The sequence below is a fragment of the Canis lupus genome, chromosome 5, assembly GCF_048164855.1.
Source record: "Canis lupus baileyi chromosome 5, mCanLup2.hap1, whole genome shotgun sequence".
Classification (NCBI taxonomy): Eukaryota; Metazoa; Chordata; class Mammalia; order Carnivora; family Canidae; genus Canis; species Canis lupus.
Window position 1 is genome coordinate 27,958,057 of NC_132842.1, and position 5,619 is coordinate 27,963,675.

Sequence of the window (5,619 nt, forward strand, 5' to 3'; positions counted from 1 at the left end):
AATGAGGAAAGCAATGAAGGGAATTTTCCAGAAAAATTAGGGCCTTTGACAGGCTTTGCTACTGTGGAAGTTTTATTTTAGAGATAAAACAGCAAAGGCCTATGAACAAAGGTAATTTCAGTAATATCCAGATGCGAAATCTTCATTTAGTTCTTGAAGAATAAATGCATCTCTCTAACATATTGCCTGAAGCTAACCTATTTTGGAAGTCAGAATTGTATCCTTGAAATAGGAATTCAGTATATCATATGCATTTATTCAGTCATATAATCAATATGGCACCTATCTTTGCATGAGGCTAAAGCTATAATTATAAAAAAGTCTGAGACCCTGCCCAGATAGGCTCATGGGATTTTGTGGGTAGAGATGGAGGAATTAGGGAGGAGGAAGACACAGGAAAATAAACAGCTATTGTACAATTAATTATTGAGTGAAAAGGGGGGATTCTAAGATACTGTTGAATTAGAAGAGGAAGTTCTTAATTATGGCAAGACCCAGGAAGGGTACAGGTATCTGGAAAGATTTTACAGAGAAGTAAATTCGGTGTAAAGATTTGAAAATGAGCAGGAGTTCACCAAGAATATGGATGGGGAGATGGAGATTGGCTTCTAGTTACCCAACAAATTAATCCAAATTCCTTTCATACTGAATATATAAGTTAATGTTTATGGAATGCTTATTTTTGAATAGTGTTCAACTGTTGAATATTATCGGTAATATTAGTTGAGTAAATATTTATTGACAATTTATTCTTTCTGCCTAGATTACGCCACTCTCAGTCACGTCATGTCAATTGGCTCTCAATCTGCTGTTGACTCTCCCATAATAATCAGACCAACCACCTTTAGGTATAAAAAATATGATAAATACTTGTAGATTACTAGGATGTACATCCAGTGGAACTCCTACCACCATAATAGTAGGTATGTACCTCATACATTATTTATTAATGGTTATGTAATAATCTTATCTATCATATACAAAATAATGAGGAGCTTATCAAGACAAATCTATGCAGCTTGGCCCCATAAACTCTCTGTTTCTTACCACAGGAATGAGAGGTAGACCAAGGAAAGCAACCACAACTGGATGGCAGGAAATTTTAAATCTCAAGAGAGTACAAGTACAAAACATACTTTATACACAAGTACCACATACTTTATTCAACAATACCCTCTTTTACCTTATGTTCTAATGAGGCATGTCAATGGGTAGAAAGTCAGCTGGTAAAATAAATATAAAATAAAATTGTGTAGTATGTTGGAATATGATAAGTTCCGTAGAGGAAAATATAGAGAAAATATAGGAAAGTTCTATAGAGGAAACTATAGAGAACTACAGATTAGAAAAGGGGCAAACAGTTCTTAGATACCATTGTTGGGATAAGTCTTGAAGGAGGTCAGAGGGTATTAGCTCATGGGGTATCTGGGATGAGAGTGGTCTGAGCAGAGGGAAGAATTTGCGTAAAGACATTAAGATGAACGTAGACCTGAGACACTTAATAAATAGAAAGGTTGTGATCGTGAGTGGCCAGAATAAAAAAGGATTAGAAAACAGTAGATGAAGTCAAGGATATCACCGGGGTAAGAGGAGGGCAAACACAGACAGAGTCTTCTGGACACTGAAAGAATTTTATTCTGAATGATATGAGCAACCTGTGTTTGTAACATTATGACATGATCTGACTTAAGTTTTAATAACCTCTCTGAGGCTGCTACTTTGAGAATAAGTGTAGATTTTGGAAGATATAACACAGAAGCAAGGCAACCAATTCATCAACTATTTTAGTTTGCAGGTGAGAGCTGATATTTGAATCTGGGTAATAGCAGAGGAAGTTGCAAGAAATGTTTAGATTCTGGATTAATTTGGAAGATAGAGCCAACAGATGTGTGAACATCCAGGCACTTCCTTCACCCTGTGATTGTGGACAGAGGGGCTCTAGCAGTTCCAGGACAGTGTTAGCGAGCACCCACAAGCAAAGCAGAAAGAAGCGGACAGAGAAGTGCTAGAAATACTCAAAGCAATCTGAAGGCATCTAGTAGAGCACCAATAATGTCTACAAGAAATCCAGTATCCAGTAGTAGTTGGCTCTACAAGGCAGAAGTTAGGAGAGAGGTATGGTCAAGAAACATGAATTTAAGCATCTTTACAAATAGTTCATATAAAGCATGAGCCTGGAGATGTCCCTCGATTAAATAAGTGTCAACTGACAATAGAAGGGGAGCAAAGACTAGTCCTGAAGCCTGCTGACAATAAAAGGTCAGGGAGAAGAAGGGACAGGAGGAAAGAAGACTGAAATAGAATTGCCAGTGAGGTAGGAGGAAAACTAGAACACTTGTAGCATTGTGTAAGTCAAACAAACAAACAAACAAGTTCATTAAGGAAGACGGAATGATCAACTGAGGAAAGTGCTATTGAATTGATAGGGAAGATGGGAGATGAGAAATGACACTGGATTTGGAAACATGGCAGTGACTGGTGACTTTAACTTGAATAGTTCTGTGGAAAGGTGCGGAGGAAAGCCAACTTTAAGAGACAAATAGCAGGAAAAGAATTGCAGACCATCAGTATAAACCACATTTCTAGGGGTTTTGCTGCAACAGGAAGCAAAGAAACAAGGTAGCAATTGACAGGGCAAAGGAGAGATTAAAGAGGATTTTTTTAAGTGGGAGAAATAAGAACACGTGTGTACACTACTAGAAATGATTCAGAAGAGATGTAAGATCTCTTAAAGGAATTTTCTGCTTCACAAGGATTACTTGAGAGACAATTTCAGTAGCTCTCTTATAAAGTAGAATGTACAGGCAGCCAGCAGAAACTTGGATAATGGACCAGAGGCTGAATTTCAAAATATGCCTGAGTCAACCTAACATATAGTGTATACAACCACTTAATATTATTCCTTTAATACTCAAATCATTATGCTGATTAAAATATTTTTAAGGTTTAAGTAAATGATAGGTAATCTTATGTATTTTTTTCTCCATCAAATATATTTGCTTGCCATTCAATAGCAAATTTCATGTGGTTTGTAATATGCAGAGTGTCTGCATTGGACATAGACAGAGATATGAATATAATAATAATGAAAGATGCAATTTCTTAACTTCAGTATCTTAGTTTTATTGGAGAGATCAAACATACTATGCTGAAATAATATGAAGTAATAACAATATTTAACATTCATTGAGCACCTACATGTGTGATAAACATTGTGAAAGCACTGCACATCCATTATCTATATAGGACTTCCTCAGCCTTAACACCACTGACATTTTGAAGTGGATTATTCTTTGTTTGGGGTGGGGCTGCCCTGTGCATTGTGTGAGTTCCCATGTTTTCTACCCACTGTATGCCAGTAGCCATCTCCTTTCCTCCAGTTGTGACAAATAAAAATGTCTCCAGACATTGCCAAATATTTCCTCAGAGGTAAAACCCTCACCTTGTTTGATTTATGTTACATTGCATAAACTTCTAAGGAAGATACTCTAATTACCTTCCATTTTATAGATTAGAAAAAAACTAGAAAACTCAACTTATTAACATAGGTGCCCAATTATTTCATGACACTAGTCCAATGTCTATATGCTAAGATTTTTGAAGACACACTGTGTGGTCAATAAAAAATGCCTGCATTAAATTAGAAAAGAACAAACTTATGAATCTGTAAAGGAAATAGCATAAAACACTCAGCATATTCTAATAAATCATATATCTCCACTCTTCAAAAATAAAAGGATTTAATCTGGTTGTATTTAATGAATCATCCCTTTATCAAAAAATATTTATTGAACATCTCTTATATATGAATCTCTGCTCCATGACCCATGGGGACAAGGTGCATAAATTAGGACATAATTATAGGGAAAGGCAAATAGTTTTAGGCAAAAATAAATATTCTATCACAAGGTAAAGCTTGATTAATTACCATTTGAGTAATAGAGAAAACAAGACTTATGAGTTTCCAAAGAAGAAGAAATATTTGAGAGTTAGTCTGAGAAGATTTCTAGAAGCATGAGTTGAGTTCCATATTGAATAACAAAAGACATGGGTAGGAATCTCTGGAATAGTGATTAAGTGAACAAAGAGACATTGAAGTGAGAAAATTCTAGAGGAGTTTGGAGAAGAATGGGTAAAAATGTAGGGCAGAGTGGAGGATTGATACACAGATTTATGAGAAATGAGACTGAAAACATGGTGATGGACTGCAGGGTGCTGAGAGATAAAATGAAGAGTTTTGTCTTCATCTTTCAATAATTACATAAGATTTGGGGGAACAAAACAACACAATGAATGTAGCTTTTCAATTAAACTGATAACTGTTGCCTAGAACCTGTTACAATGAGGAACTCAGAAGATGTGAAGACCAGGGTAATCTAGAATATTACCCAGAATTAAGATGTTTAACTTAGAAAGGTAGTGGTCACCGTGAATAAACTATGGTCATTCAAAGAATATCTGTAAAACTAGATGGATTAAGGATGTGTTCATTTCAGCAATGATGATCACATTGATTCTAATCCATACACAGTAGAACTGATTATGGTTGCAAAATCATGAAGATAGTCCCAATGATCAGATTAGCAACAGCAGTCATCAGTCATGCAACCAGTTCTTTGAGCTAGCTTCCTTGATGTTGCCATGCTTGTTTGATTGCTTGCTTTTTTTTTTTTTTTTTTGGTACTTCAGTGGTGTGTCCTGAGGTGCTCTATATCTTGACGTGCAGTGGAAGATCTCCTAAAAGCAACCTCAGTGTTATCAATTTAACTATGCTCTAGGGAGCATGACTACTAAAGTTATTATCTATACGAGGAACAGGAAAATGGCATATTGAGACCATTATCTGATTCAGAGAATTCACTACCATAGTGACATAGCCTACTAACCAAATGGTACCTGTAAATCAGCCTGAGGGGTCAAGATAATGTTCTCCATTCTCTATCTTGCTTGGTCATATTTTTTGTAGGTTATTCTTTTTCTTCTTCATCTCCCTCTCAAGTCTCTCTGCCGAAACTTGATTCTTTCATTTAAGGACGGTAGAGGAACTAGATGAAAACCAGTTAGCATTGAAACATCTATATTGCTCTAGGGAAGGGAGATGTAGAATAGGTAATATGGGAACTTGACTTATATTTCCCACATCTTCATAGATAATACTGGGAAGGGAATTTGACAAATTTTGTGACATGGTACCATCCAAAACATGATGCAGATGATGATAACAGCAATGTCTGGAATAACTTTCTACATATATTAAATTGGAGAAGACCCACATAGTTCCAGAAGCTCAGGAAAATCCCGCAGGCCACCCAAATAAATGTCCCATCTGCTTACCGATGCCTGAAATTACATAGTAAGAGTTTCATTTCTTAGCCCCAAGCTTTTGATTCCTGTTAAAATGCAAATCTCCTGGGCATGGCAATACTCTAAGTTGCTGCTATATCCCAGGGGGGAAATGATTTTCAGAGACTTTCTTTAAAACATATTTGGACAAGGAGAGAGTATGAGGCCACTGGACCCTGGAAACAGGTGGAACAGTAAAACCTTAATAGATAGGGGCTGGGAAGGGGTAAGAAAAGGGAATACAAAGAGGAGAAGAATGCAAAATGCAAGAGGGAG